Raw genomic sequence first — 16,579 nt, 5'->3', positions numbered from 1 at the left:
GCAGCAGATGGATGCTTTACATTTGGTAAAGTTAATGTAAATGCTTTACAATTGTCTGTATAGACAAATATCACCATTAAACTCTAGGATGTATTCATGTAGGGAGATGTTCGCCTGTTATTGAATGTGCCTCTGACCTTTTCCCTGACTGATGAATTGCAAACTACACTCACACTAACAATGTTTCGATTTATTTAGTAACAGCCGGGGCACAGTACGGAGCGTTAGTTTTTATTATTTTTACTAATAATGAAATGTAAACACACACACAAGTCCGTCCTGCACAGTTTTGTTTTAAGAAACCCAGGTGCTGGCATCTGTTGTTGGTAACAACTTCTTCAACAACAAATAAATTGCAACAACATATTATTCCAATAATTCTATGTTTTGGGGAAAGTTTTAAAAATCATATATATATGTATATATATATATATATATATATATATATATATATATATATATATATATATATATATATATATATATATTATATATATATTTTTCAGCGCCTTAGTGAGGCAATCCAGAGAGGAAATGCGCACTGCGTCCATGGTTCCTGCCATCTGAGGAGCTGGAGGAACTCTACAACCTGTGACAAGAAGCCTTGTACCCTGCATGTAACCAATGTTGTCACCCTTTTTGTGTAATGAAATTATAAATAAAATAAAATGACAAAATACAAAAATATAAGGGGTGGTAGGAAAAGTTAATATGTTAGTGTACGCGGGTGCTCTACAAGGCTCCCCCGGATGCTGCATATCCTCTTCTTTGAGGTCGAGAGTCCTACAAACGCAACCAGAGATGGTACCCCCTATAATATATATATATATGCGAACAAGCCTGAATGGTCCCCAGGACTATATGGAGTATGGGTTCCAGTCACTTCTGGGGTGTGAATATATATATATATATATATATATATATATATATATATATATATATATATATATATATATATATATATATGCGAACACAAATGCGAACAAGTTCGCATTTGTGTTCCTCACGTGTGCCCCAAAGAATGAGGTGATTTGGTAAAATGCTATGCCCAAGATTACTATCCGAGTGCCGGCGGTGGGGTGGTTCAAATAGCCTCGGCTATCACCTCATTATGTCCGGTCGTGATGGTCAAGTGGATTAAGGCGTCTTGTACATACCAGTTGCGTGGCTCCTGGGAGTATGGGTTCGAGTCACTTCTGGGGTGTGAGTTTTCAGTTGCATATTGTCCTGGGGACCATTCAGGCTTGTTCGCATATATATATATATATATATATATATATATATATATATATATATATATATATATATATATATATATATATAAAGTGTAACTTTATTTTTTACAAAGAGGTGGACTTCACCAAAATTCTTGATATATTCACTTAATTCGTCTTAGTTTTGTGGAAAAATTAGTAATAAATATAAGATTTAGTTTAGAGATAACAGATTTCAGTATGTGAACTGGTGTATTGTGGCTAGGACAAGAGTCAAGAGACACTAACAGTATCTAGTAAAACATAGAATACATTGACGAAGATTAAGCCTCCCAAGAGGTGGCACGGGCATGAATAGCCCGTAAAAAATAGAATAGCAGATAATGACAATAAATATAGAAAGAAAAAAGAGGTGGGGTTGGGGGGAGGCAGAAAGAAAGAAAGAAACACGGTGAAAGAGGAAGTAAAGTCTGAGACTTAAGAGACAGTGTAGCGGGATCCTTGTGGCTCTTCGCTAATTGCGAGGTGTTCCTTAATGATATTTACTGCTACTTCCCGAGACGGTACCGGGAGGCGGCGCTCATTCGTCTCCTTTACCAGCCTGTGGCCCACATGATTATCTTACTTGCTCAGGATTTATCATATTAGCTTCCTTGATACCATGATTACTTCCCTGGCGCCCACTAGTAAATTATATGAATTTTCGCATTATGTTTTTGTAAAACTTTGACACTTGAACATTACTTGTTTACGCTAAATTGTAAATTTTAGTAGTACTTGTCTTGGATTATATTGGTTATCTTGAGATATAGGTTATATTGAGATGATTTCGGGGCTTTAGTGTCCCCGCGGCCCGGTACTCGACCAGACCTCCACCTCCAGGAAGCAGCCCGTGACAGCTGACAAACACCCAGGTACCTATTTTACTGCTGGGTAACAATGGCATAGGGTGAAAGAAACTCTGCCCATTGTTTCTCGCCGGCGCCCGGGATCGAACCCGGGACCACAGGATCACAAGCCCAGTGTGCTGTCCGTTCGGCCGACCGGGTCCCGCACTGGTACACTAATTTTTGGATTACTATGACGATGTTGCCCTCTTAAGGACTTCGGAAATAAATAAATAGTTATTTTCGAGCATTGAATCTCATATTACTTTGGAAATAATAACGGATGGATTACTTCGACAGCGCTACCATACCGAGTGTTATTGTAGCGATGAATCACGTTAGTTTTTAATGACAAATCTTGTACTAAGATGATGTATGGCTATGTTGACCAGACCACACACTAGAAGGTGAAGGGACGACAACGTTTCGGAGAATGGTCCAGGACGGACCGAAACGTCGTCGTCCCTTCACCTTCTAGAGTGTGGTCGAGTCAACATACTTTAGCCACGTTATTGTGACTCATCGCCTGCACATGTATGGCTATGTGAAACGAATGGTCATCGAGAGAAATTAACAAGATCTGTGTACGGAAGCAGAGAGAGAGATCTGGTGAACGAATGTGTGATAAAATATATAAGTATATAAGTATGGCTCCTGAGAAGTATCAGTGGGGAGATGTCACTTGCAACATTTGTTTAATCTCGTTATTTTGCAATTTTTTTGCATCGTTTTGACATCAAAATTGGCATTACTGTTTTTACAGCAACTTATCGTAGATTTTATGATATTATTTGAACTTTACTTCTTTTATTACTACTTTTCAATATTACGTAAAAACATCGTAATTTCTTGTTATTAGTATTTTAAATTTTAAGTTTATTTAAGATTTTTATCTTCGGATATCAATACCGTATATGGGAATAATTCTAACAGGTTTTCAGTTACGTTATTCGTCAATTATGTATACTGATGATACGAATACTGCACGTTTAGGAGTCTGTTAGATATACTGTCAAGCATTTGAAAGAAATTTTCATAAATTGTTCTTCATTACATATTGAATGCAAGATTAAATGTCTTGATAATTGGAAAAAGGTTTATTCTGCGGTTGCTGTGAAAGAACCGTTGTATAGTTTGTCTTGTTTCTATCCGTTAAGTTGCTAGCTGACTCTTTTGTGTTCAGTAATGTTCATCATGTAAGTGTTGTATCATCTCCCAGAAGTTGTAGCTCATTAGTCTCTGAAATGCATTACATTTTCTTTCCTTACATTACAAGTTATTAAATATGTCGTCTATATATGTATTCTGCAAATGATGGGTTTGTATAAGGTGTCATCTCCCAGACATGTCTAGTGTTGTTCTCCTGGTGGCATCCCGCTCCTCACACAACCACAGACTCTATTACCCCTCAGATCACATCCTGATCCCCTTGTCTCCCAGAGGCATCCTTCCAGTATCTTATACCCTTAATGGGAGAAGTTGGCCAACTTTTCTTCCCCCCTTGGCTGTGTCTTTGTAAGCCTTGGGGCAAACTAACATATTCCCAACTTTTTAACAGCATCTCACCTTTTTGTATCTCACGTAGACTTTTTTTTGACTGGTCACGAGCGTTCCTTGTACTTCTCGATTATGCTATTCTCGTGTGCGAAATCTCATTACAATTTATTTTGTAAATAGTGAGTTTATGTAACTTTTAACTTGTCTAACTTGTGTCTTGATTTGTGTGTGTCTTTGTCTAACATATCTTGTAGCGAATATGTGTGTTCGTTTTCTTTATCTTTAGCTCTTTGTTTTTGTTCACACGATTATAAGAACGATTGGAAGTCACTCTCATATAAAGACAAAACTTGTTATGAAAGTGATTATAAACACAATTATTATGTTGTTCTATCCAGCAACATGAAGCATATTGTGCACCTGTAGCTCATCCTGTGAGCGGTAGCATACTGTGCACCTGTAGCTCATCCTGTGAGCGGTAGCATACTGTGCACCTGTAGCTCACCCTGTGAGCGGTAGTATATTGTGCACCTGTAGCTCATCCTGTGAGCGGTAGCATACTGTGCACCTGTAGCTCATCCTGTGAGCGGTAGTATATTGTGCACCTGTAGCTCATCCTGTGAGCGGTAGCATACTGTGCACCTGTAGCTCACCCTGTGAGCGGTAGCATACTGTGCACCTGTAGCTCACCCTGTGAGCGGTAGCATACTGTGCACCTGTAGCTCATCCTGTGAGCGGTAGCATACTGTGCACCTGTAGCTCACCCTGTGAGCGGTAGCATACTGTGCACCTGTAGCTCACCCTGTGAGCGGTAGCATACTGTGCACCTGTAGCTCACCCTGTGAGCGGTAGCATACTGTGCACCTGTAGTTCACCCTGTGAGCGGTAGCATACTGTGCACCTGTAGCTCATCCTGTGAGCGGTAGCATACTGTGCACCTGTAGCTCACCCTGTGAGCGGTAGCATACTGTGCACCTGTAGCTCACCCTGTGAGCGGTAGCATACTGTGCACCTGTAGCTCACCCTGTGAGCGGTAGCATACTGTGCACCTGTAGCTCACCCTGTGAGCGGTAGCATACTGTGCACCTGTAGCTCATCCTGTGAGCGGTAGCATACTGTGCACCTGTAGCTCACCCTGTGAGCGGTAGCATACTGTGCACCTGTAGCTCATCCGGTTATGGTTACAACAAAAGTATTACAGAAGACAAAATATTCGTGACAGCCAAATGGATGTAAAGTCATAGATCTGAATATTACAGTATTGTAATACTGTAATATTACAGTATTGTAATACTGTAATATTACAGTATTGTAATACTGTAATATTACAGTATTGTAATACTGTAATGATTTAGATGTGTTTTACCCTGCTGTAATTGTTCAGGTTTGTTCCAGTCTGCCTGATATATCTCTTATAACTACTAATATGTTATAGTTATATATATATTTAGTTAAGTTATTATTCCAGTATAGTGTTTAATTAGTTGATTTTTATTCCAGCATTTTTCTATGAGATTATTGTCATTGTTTTTATTTGAGATTATGTCACTCTTTTTATTGATTGATTATTATTCAAGGATTTCTTTATAATAGAGTATTGTCTCTGGGTTATTTGGTAAAATAGATTAATGTTGAAAATTAGTTTAATAGTAAAATGTTCGGTTAAAACGCCGTAGAATTTTTAGTTCTGACGTATCATGGAGTCTGGCAGTGCAGACTGCCCATCACATGCCTCTGTATGACTAACCATCCTGTGTGATGGGGATTTTTTAGCATCACCTAGTTAGCTTTTTTCACACACTGTACTCCACTTCATATAGTCTAGGGTAGCTGCACTAATGCAGATGTACCTCATGTATTAATAAAAAAAAATATGTAATTTTTTTTTAGCATCACCTAAAAAAAAAGGTTACATGATATGTATCACGTCAGAAGAAAAGGTCTACGGTGTTTTAACCGAACATTTTACTATTAAACTAATTTTCAACATTAATCTATTTTACCAAATAACCCAGAGACAATAATCTATTAAAAAGAAATCCTTGAATAATAATCAATCAGTAAAAAGAGTGACATAATCTCAAATTTTTTAGCATCACCTAGTTAGCTTTTTTGACACACTGTACTCCACTTCATATAGTCTAGGGGAGCTGCACTAATGCAGATGTACCTCATGCACTAATAACAAAAAATCATGTAACCTTTCAGATTAGCTACATATACTTAACGTATCCTCTTGCTTGTGAAGTGTTGTTGTTACTTATGGTACCCCCGTTTCTTGTGACTTGTCTTGTTACTTAGAATACCCTCTGGCATGTAACTTGTCCTTGTTACATAAGATGTCCTCTTGCTCGTTACTTGTCGTTGTCACTTAGATGCCCTCTAATTTAGGACGTGTTGTTACTTAAAATACCCTCTTGCTTGGGATTTGTGTTATTATCTTTGTTTAATCTTCTTTACTTATTGAGGATGGTGATATATTTAATTGATGACTAGTTTTGTTTGATGTGCTCTGTCTTATATTATTGTGTTGCCATCGCAGTTGTGACTTACGTGAGTTCATTAAATAAATCCTCAAGTCTGTGCAGCTTGTGGTACCTGTAGAACATCTCTTGTCAAGATGCTGCATCTCACTTACTGTGAAAGTTCTTTGGAGAAGAGCCATGGACCTTGAGGCATCTCAGTCCTCGAGGAGGTCCCTTTGAGCAGCTTTGTGTCACAAGAAACTTTTATTATAAAGATCACTTTCTAGTGCCTTGTCAGCAGAAGCATCCGGTTCCTCTTAGAGGTCTATCTGAGCAATGTCATGTCCCTAGAGCCATGTTAGTTCCCTTTAAGCAGTGTTGTATCAAAATGGATCTCATTCCCAACAAAGGAAGTTTTGATAGAAGTTCTGATGTCTTCTAAACTTGCATTTTATTCAAGCTTTTAATTATACAAACGTTAAAAGGGTACTCTTTAATTTGCTGTTGTGTTTAAAAATTCTAAAGGTATTGTGTGTACTTAAATAAAAATTTGGAAATACTGAATCAGGATTGACGTTTCGTGAGGTATTGAGGTGATACAAAATTCTTTAAAGGCATGTCAGTATTTGTCGCGGTAAAGTGTAAAGCCAGCAGTCAGGTGGTTTGCAAGTTTATTGATGTGTCAACGGCGTATGTGAATAGCAATGCGAAGTGCTGTAAACACATTCTGGGTGGGTGGGATGTGCAGAGAAAATGTTCACCTTTCATTCTTAAACCCTGTGCTGGCTACAGCGTCAGAATTGATTAGTTGATGAGCATTCTACAACGGGATGAGAGAAATTGAAATATATATATATTCATAATCTTACATGTATGATATGATCGCCTTTAATGAATAGTTCCCTTTAATGCTTATAGGCGTTGTGGGGAGTTTGCTCTATTGCTGCCTTTGATTACTCATTAAATGCTGAAGGACACGCCATCCCACAGCACGCATACCAGCATGATTAACTGTGCTGGGCACACAGTCTTGACAGTTGTGGCTCTGGCATAACTTAGCCAGCTCTTGCTCCTTCGATAACTTTAGACGCGCTCACTGGATAATCTCCTCCTCCATTATATAGCTAATTTGCCACGTCTTGAGATACAGCAAGGAACTTGGTGATTCAGCTCTTGACTTTACTCCAGCTTACTCTCACTCTACATCTCAGTATATATGTTTATATATATCTAGTATATATGTTTTCTGTATAAGATTTGATTCGATGATGAACGGTTTACATACCTTTACTGGAAAGTCTAACGTTTACGGTAACTAGAGTGTATCACAACACAAGAGTGAATCAACAAAGTTACTTCACTGAGTGACTTCACTCAGCAATGTCTACAAAATATAATATGCAGAAATTCGTGTCAATGGCGTTCACCTTAACTAATAATTAAATTATGAACTCAAAACGAATAATATATTGAAGATACGTACTAAAAACTAATAAAAACCATCTGTTCCAATAAAAGCCATCAGGTTTTTATCAGATACGATAACGAAAAAGAACCAAGTCTATATGACTATATTAAATGGATAGGGTATTAGTACTGGATAATCGCTGGGAGAGACATGAGGACGAAGGAATGAACAGTGCCCAGCCATATGGACCATTGGGGATCGAACGCTAACCTGCAAAAAGTATCATAAACTATTTAGTAAACAATTTATTAAACTGTTTAGTAACCTATTTATTAAATTATTTAGTAAACTATTAAACTATTTATTAAACTGTTTAGTAAACTATTTAGTAAACTATTTAATACCTCTGTTGGGATTCCCACTATCTGGCACTGTGATGTTGGTTTGAGTTTATACTTCACCAGAATGGTCGAGTGCCGCCCTTCAGTACTGTCGCCGGCCGTTCCAATGAGTCTCTGGTTAGAATTTTAATTATACAATCTGCATATTGCTACCATGATCATGGAAACTATGCAGTCACTTTGTTATTTAAACTGTACGAATCTTGAGTGTTTTGTGTGTTGCAGTGTGTGTGTGTGTTGAGTGTGTGTGTGTGTGTGTGTGTGTGTGTGTGTGTGTGTGTGTGTGTGTGTGTGTGTGTGTGTGTGTGTGTGTGTGTGTGTGTGTGTGTTGAGTGTGTGTGTGTGTGTGTGTTGAGTGTGTGTGTTGAGTGTGTGTGTGTGTGTGTGTGTGTGTGTGTGTGTGTGTGTGTCGAGGGTGACCTCGTAGTGCTGTGTGTGACGGAGCAGTTCGTCACGAGCCTAATGGTTGCGTTATCACGCAGGATTGTTTAATAAAGAACACTCACGCAAAACTGTTAAACCATTAAAGTATGCGATTCTGCAAGCTCTCAACAGTCACAGGTGCGCACGCACGCACGCACGCACGCACGCACGCACGCACGCACGCACGCGCACACACACACACACACACACACACACACACACACACACACACACACACACACACACACACACACACACACACACACACACACACACTCATGTCCCTTAGTGAAGTCAGTTTTGGTATATTCCCGTCCGTTCCATCTCGTTGCCTACCCCTCACATACTCCGGCAAGCGGCGATGCGTTCAGTCTCAGATTAGGTGCCACTAACCAAACACAGCGACCAATTTCCCTCCCTATCCATTGCCTTATCGTTATCCCAGGTAGAGCAAAATGATTCAGTATTTAAATCCTATGTAGCTAAAATCGAACTTCATGAAATCACAATGCGGATGGGGACTTCCTGAAGTAGAGTTGTGCGTCATAGAGAAAAAGTCAATGCAACAATCTCGGGTTTTTGCAAGCAAGTTCTGACCCTTCATAGGCATGTCATTTTCTCCTTTTCATAATTAAACTGCAATTTGAACCGCATTTGTAGAGTATGAGACAATTTATTAGTGTTTGTTGTCTAGTTTCTGAAGGGTCATTGGTGTTTCATGTGTAAAACTACCAAATGCCTATTTTATTCATAACACTGTATGAGAAGTATGAAGAATAATGTTTCAGCTCTAGTGGCATCCATGATTTATTCTCTCTCTCTCTCTCTCTCTCTCTCTCTCTCTCTCTCTCTCTCTCTCTCTCTCTCTCTCTCTCCCTCTCTCTCTCTCGATGTTTGTATGTTCTAGACATTACTTATTAAATGAATATTCTGAACTTATTTGCACTTTACCCCACTCTTATGGTCTTTAAATATATTCATAATTTTAGCAAATTACGAATTATGTAGTTATCTAATTTATTCAATCCTGGGCTAAATTTATGTTTGGGAATTAAATTTAAGTCCAGGATTATATAAATTAAATAGTTTCACGAGGGGAAACACTTATTTCAGCCTCACAACTTATGGCTCTACGTGATGAAGAATGGAAGCCGTAGCACAGTATGAATTTTCATAGTGTGTGTGTGCACTTTGTAGGAACAGTGACTGTAGTTGTAACACTCTTCATATTAGAAGCAAGATGTGCCATATTTTTCCTTTATCTCTTAATTTCAATGCTGTTTGTTACTGCTTCTTGTTGCTGCTTTCTTAGTTTATTTTTCATCTTGTTGGGGGGGGGGGAGATGTGACTGGCTGGTATCCATACATAAATTATTAGTGGTGTAACCTCTACTGACTTGCTTGATAACAAAGTCATGGGCTTATATATAGATCTTCAGTTGTTTGTCTTCCCCATGGAGAGTGTGCACTTACCTAGAAGTACTTGCGGGGGACTAGCGCTTGGCTCCTTGGGGCCTTTCGAATATTTTGTTGTTTAGTACAATGATTGTTCTCATTGTTATTATCATATACATTTACAAAAACATGAATAGAGTTAGCTTCAACTACTGCTTGATATAGTTGGTGTTGAGGGTTCAAGTTCCTCAGGCTCCTCGGCTCTATAACAAGCCGTGTTTGATACCTTTCGACGTGTTCTAGTTATAATTAGGGTAAGTGGACGTGGGTGTCACTTAGCTTATATATAGCACTCGAGAGACTCCTTTGTGAAGGGTATCTGGACGGTGGTTTGTGCATCTCTGCTCCTCTTTCTTTGTTATTAGGTTTATGTGTGTGTATAATTTTTCTTGTGGGCATGGGCCTACATATTTTCATGAAATGTATTAATTTGAGAATAAATATAAACACATTCCTTTACCTCTAATTCCGTTGCTCCCTCTCCCCCTTCTCTCCCTCCCCCCTTCTCCATCCTCCCCTCTCCTTCCTCTTCATTCCTCCCGTTTCCTCCCCATTTACATCAATAACAATAGGGAGTAAAGATGAGTCACAGAATATGCCTATAAATTACGACTGTTTGTTTGAAACTGCTGTCATGAAAAGTCGCGCTGGAAGTTAATACGGCTAGCCGTTACCTTTCTGAGGGATGAGCTCGAATTTGAACTAAAGAGAATATGATATTTGGGCTATTTTTAATAATTTGCAGTTTTCGCGTCATTCCTGCTATACGAAGTTCGTATACCTTGTTTTTCCGACGTGTAATTTCCTGTACGTTTTCCCACTTGTTGCCCTGCAGGGTTGCAGTCGGTCGTGTGGCAAATGCTGGCCGTGAAAGCACGACGTTAGAGAGAGTTTGCGTCATAAGTTTCGCACTTTGTTTAATATCATAGCTGAAAACTTCGCCCGCCCTAACTTGTCTTTATTAGAGTAGTTGGTTAATGGAGTCTGGCTCTGGACCTGTGGCAACAGCAGTAACAGAGGCCACGGTACGGCGAATATATACAACAGCAACGTGGCAGGAGAAACAGCAATAGTACCGGAAGTGGTAGCAGAAGATACAACCCATGAACAAATCCACAAGGGCCGTGATGAGGGTTCAAACCTACGTCCGAGAGGATCCCAGACGCGCCTTAATCCACTGTGCTACGACATGGTTAAAAGAATTGCAACTGGGAGTTCCGCTGACCTCACACGGATCCCTGCAGTCTCTCCGAGACAAAACCAGAGTTTTACACAATTCCCCGATGCACCCGATCTCGGTCAATAAGCTGTTCTACCTCTTCGCCCTTACTTCATTACACACAGAAATCACAATAGCTCAGGTGCATGGGGGAATTGTGTAAAACTCTGGTTTGTGTCTCGGAGAGACTGCAAGATCCGTGTGAGGTCAAGTTGAACTCCCGGTTGCAATTCTTTTAACCATGTCGTAGCACAGTGGATTAGGGAGCGTATGAGATCCTCTCGGAAGTAGGTTCGAACCCTCATCACGGCCCTTGTGGATTTGTTCATTTGATGCATCAAGCTATTGTGATTTCTGTGTGTACTACAGCCCATCCTCCTGTTTAGTTAGTACTTATAATGACGATGTAGACCATAGTATATATATGACGTAATGGACAATTAGAAATGGTTACTATTGAATTTGGACAAACCTGAAATTTTTTTGTTTTTATGTTGCAAAGACAACCCAAACTAACCTTCCTAGGCCTAATGCGCGCTATCTGAGGCCTAATATAGTGCTATACTAGGCCTAGGAATATTTAAATTTGTTGTTTAGCTCTATTTTGTCGGACTCTATAAAATGAATAATACCGAATTCTACTATCTTCTTGTCTTCTACGTCAATGTTTGTTATATTGCACATAGTTACACAAAATACTAATCTAAACTGCAGGATGGGTTGCACCCAAATATACTACAGCCACAGTTAAAGATATGCTGTAACCACGGAAACAGTTCCTTGCAAGTATGCTAGAAAGAGCAGATGATGCAACTCCAGTAGAAGCAGTCGCTGCCGAACCACAGCCGCAAGATCAACAACTATTACAACCAAGGAGCCGCTGGATGCATCAACATAATACGTCGTCGTCCTAATTACCAGCAGGTGTACAAGTCTCTGCTTCTTGTTGTCGTGGAGGTCCATACAAGACAAGATTGTCTCGTCTTCAGTGAATTATGTGACGAAACAGAGAGCAGTGTCTCGAATTTTATTCAGATATAACATGGTTGAACCTGGCTTCCTTAAAGTTGCGTCGCCGCCTTCAGGGAGCGATGACAACTTTTACGGTGAATCCCGGCAGGGATTAAGACGGGTTTTACCAAGAACTCTTATCACAACTTTTTGTTTTAAAACAGGTCACTACAAAGGCAAAACTTTCTCAAAAGTGCATAATAAGTTGGTGTTAAAGCAAAGTTTTACAAATTGTTTTTGAAATATTGGATATTAAAAGTGTCAGTGATAAACAAAGGTATAGAATGGAAAAAGACAGTAACCCGTTCGGTTCATGGAATGGTAGCGGACACAGCAACTAAACACTGCAGTGCGAGTATCACGTGACAATACATAGAGAGGGGCACGTTTCTGAGAGCAAGAGCCACGGAAGTGGCGAAATAAAAGAGAAAGAGATGAAAATTTGTGGCGGGAGGCCAATATCTCCGGCTTAGATGTTAGGTCATGTGAAGTTATCAGATATGAAATCATTATTCTGGACAACTCAGTAATTTTTTTGTTGTAATCTAAAGACAAGGCTAAATTATTTGGAGGCTCGACTTGTCGGAAAATCCGACACCATTTAATACAGACAGATAAGAGCTGTGTTGTATAAACAAGTAACCCATAGAAAACGTAACTTGTAGTGGAATTACCGTCTATAGAAAACGGGATATCATCACCACATACTATTATAATTCACCAGCTATTCTGCTGGGAATTATTCTTAAATACATTAGTCTTTGGACTTTACCATCATAAAAACATCTTATATAAATTAACTTAATTATCAATATTAAAGTAGAGTAAATGTGACCCTTCTATCACTTTCTGAAATCTGGACAAAGTAGGCCAGGCGTCAGAGGGAGGAAGGAGGGAGCCATTGTTGTGTCATCTCCGAGACGTGTGGAGCAAATTCGGCTCCTATCATTCTGGACAATGTCGGCCAGTAACGTCAATAGTATGGAGAGTTAAACAGCCATTGTATATACGAGACCAGAGGCTCACACGGGAGCAAATTCAGCTCCTGTTAAATTTACTTGGACGTAGTGTTATGGAAACCAAAGGTACCATCTCCAACACGATGTCTACAAATCAAGTTAAGTGTTCTTTCCGAAACCCATTATCTATCATTAGTGGCCATTAATGTCATTATATAGGGTGACCCGGTTAGAACGCGAAATCGCCTCATACTAAAGGTAATTAAGCCAGGTCTTTAATGTTCCATGTACTGTATAGTGTTTTCTCTGATATACTTGTCATATATAGGATTCTGGCTTCACAGCTAGCGCACTTTTGACAGGTCAAGACGAGGAAGGAAGATTTGTGCACCAGTTACTGGGTGATATGGAAGCTGCCTCAAAGAGGATAATTTGGTGTCTACACCCTAGTTATACCTGGTGGACTAACCTGCGGTACTATAAGATAAGGAACCTCATCAATGTATGTAGCTATTACTGTAGTTTGATTGGCTGCATATATATATAAACTAATAAACCCCCCTAATGTGTAGAGGATCGATTTGTGAGATTATAAGATTATTGCAGAAATACAGTCCACTTATCATCATACAAATTGCTATCGAAGTATACAAATTAACGTAAATATAAATTCATATAAATTAAATAAATATAAATCTCACAGGTCGGTTCCCACACGACTAGCAGTTACAGAGGTGTTAAAGTTCAAGGGCAGGGCGGATGTGACTGGATGAGGGGTCAGATTATCTTAAGGTTATCTTGAGATGATTCCGGGGCTTAGCGTCCGTGCGGCCCGGTCCTCGACCAGGCCTCCATTTTGTTACACACCCCCAGGAAGCAGCCCGTAGCAGCTGTCTAACTCCCAGGTACCTATTTGCTGCTAGGTAACACGGGCATCAGGATGAAAGAAACTTTGCCCATTTGTTTTCGCCTCCACCGGGGATCGAATCCGGAACCTCAAGACTACGAATCAAAAGCGCTGTCCACTCAGCTGTCAGGCTCTTCCAGGGTCAGGAAAGGTCGCGTCATAGAGAATCACACGACTTGGGATAAGCTTTGAAGGTGAAACAGAAAACGTCATGTTCTTGAGTGAACCGTATGACTTAGGACAAGTCTTGCATGTTGGACAGGAAAAGTTCTCTCCTAAAGGGAGCCGCCCGAATCTTGCCGACCCTTCCAAACTTTTCGTCTGGACTCTGAAATTCTCCCTTTAGGTCTTTCTGCTGAGTGGATGCGGACAAGACCAGGGGCTCCACTTGCTCGATGACTGCGACTAGACTGGTAGAGAGGGGACTGGCTCAGAGGGTAGAGTGGAAAGTGGGTAAGTGGCAAGTGGCTAGGGGTGGGGAGTGTGCAGTAGCTGGGTGCTGGGCATGGTTGGGGTGGCGGGTGCTGGGAATGGCTGGGAGTAGCGGGTGACTGATCGGGGTCTAGAAGAGATAATCTTCACGGATAATCGTTACATGGTTATATCAGAGGAGAATAAGGTTACTACACGCGGCCATTGAGGAGCTCTGCTCCTAATGTTTAATAAACATCTGAAGCGTTTAAAACATGTTTGACTAAAGTTTCCACACACACACACACACACACACACACACACACACACACACACACACACACACACACACACACACACACACACACACACACACACATACAGACACACACACACACACACACACACACACACACACACACACACACACACACACACACACACACACACATACAGACACACACAGACACAGGATCACGTTGGACACGTGACCCTGTGGCCCGGTTTCGATTCCCGGCGCCGGCGAGAAACGATGGGCAGAGTTTCTTTCACCCTGATGCTCTGTTACCTAGCAGTAAATAGGTACCTGGGAGTTAGTCAGCTGTCACGGGCTGCTTCCTGGGGGTGTGTGTGTGCGGGGAAAAAATAGTATTTAGTAACAGTTGATTGACAGTTGAGAGGCGGGCCGAAAGAGCAGAGCTCAACCCCCGCAAGCACAACTAGGTGAATACATGCACACAGACATATACACGCGCGCAGTCACGTACGCACGAGGACATTCCAATCAATAGGATCTTAAAGAATTCCATGTAAAGTCATATAGTCTTATGTATTTACATATATACTCACCATAGTAATTATCGTGTAGTATAGTTAATACATGAAGATTCCTCACACACAGAGATCACACTAACGTGATGCATCAAATGAATAAATCCACAAGGGCCGTGACGAAGATTCGAACCTGCGCCCGGTTCGGTACGTCCGGTAGGCTACGGGATCCAGTAAGTTCAGTAGAACTTCGGTTTCAACCCTTTTAACCCTGTCGTAGCTCAGTCGATTAAGGCAGTGTCTGGGATGCTCCCGGACGCAAGTTCGAATCCTCGTCACGGCCCTTGTAGATTTGTTCATGAAGATTCCTTTAACCCAAATTATCTGACAAATTTATATAAAGTTTCTGAAAACCTACACATAATATTATTCTAACTCCCAGTTTATGTATTCATGTAATCACATATTTTAATCAGTATGATTAAAATTAAGATTAGATAAAACTCATATAAATATCTGATTTAAAATTTCAACAATTTCCAGCCCTTATAAGTAGGGCTAATGCTTGGATACATTAGACGTTTCCTCTCTGGATGAAAGCTCTGAACCCCTTGAATAAGAAGCTTTGGCTTATTGGTTTCCCTAACGAGTCTAACTCCCAAACTCATTCTGGAAACCGAGGTCGCATATTCCCAAAATCTAAGAGGCTCCATAATTTGATGGTCCTCTTGAGCCCTCTGAAGCCAACAACGTCGCCTCCTCCTGATACATTGCGTCGTAGAGGCGTGTGAGGCACAATGAAAGCACTTGCGTAGTCCCACACTATCTGCCTCCCATCTTTTCTGTGTAGCATAGTGATCCCATCTTGAAGCGCCTTATGGGCATCGGGTTTCATGCTTGGGGTTCCCTTTGTGCTGGGCGGGAGGCTGCAGTGAGGCTCTCCTCATATTTTCGACTTCCGGTCTTACATTTTTTACCCCGATGTACAGTAGATTGTCGGCACTTTCGTACACTAAATGTTGAAACGTACCAGAAGAAAGCTAATAACTTAATATCGATTCCTTGCAAAACTCTACAGTCCATGAGTAATTTGTTTAACAATTTACTGTAATTTATGTTTGTTTTATACAGTAACAACGTGTAGTATGTGTGGGTGGTGACGTGCAGGGCCGCCCACACCTGCTGTAAGGTGCAGCCCTGGAATCACAAACTGTAACTGTCTATTTTCCGCTTGTTACAACTTGTAATAAAGTTGTTACATCTTGGCTTAACATGTTTATGACGTATTAGAACGTTGTTACAACTTGCTATATTGGTTGTTATAACTGGTTAGGAGGTGTTAAAACTTATTCTAACGTTGTAGCAACGTCGTAGTTTCGGTGTGTGTTTGGCGGGAGACGAGGTGGCAATTCTGCCCGAGGTGTTATCAGTAGGTGGCCATTGTATCCCTGCTGTGCTAGATCACGATAGTTATAACCTGAGAGATCACTACAAGTTGAGTCTTCAGGGTACCTTAGGAGAGCTTCGATGTGTTCTCCCACGTCGCTCGAG

General features: G+C 40.5%; 1 protein-coding gene across 1 annotated transcript in view; it reads left to right on the top strand.

Moving 5' to 3' along the window:
- Positions 1-16,579, top strand: part of LOC123746960 (peripheral plasma membrane protein CASK) — a 552,989-nt gene that overhangs the window by 399,539 nt on the left and 136,871 nt on the right. The window lies entirely within an intron of this gene.

Source organism: Procambarus clarkii, chromosome 87, assembly GCF_040958095.1.
Source record: "Procambarus clarkii isolate CNS0578487 chromosome 87, FALCON_Pclarkii_2.0, whole genome shotgun sequence".
NCBI lineage: Eukaryota > Metazoa > Arthropoda > Malacostraca > Decapoda > Cambaridae > Procambarus > Procambarus clarkii.
Note: the sequence above shows the minus strand (reverse complement) of the source record. Positions and strands in the feature narration are given on the sequence as shown.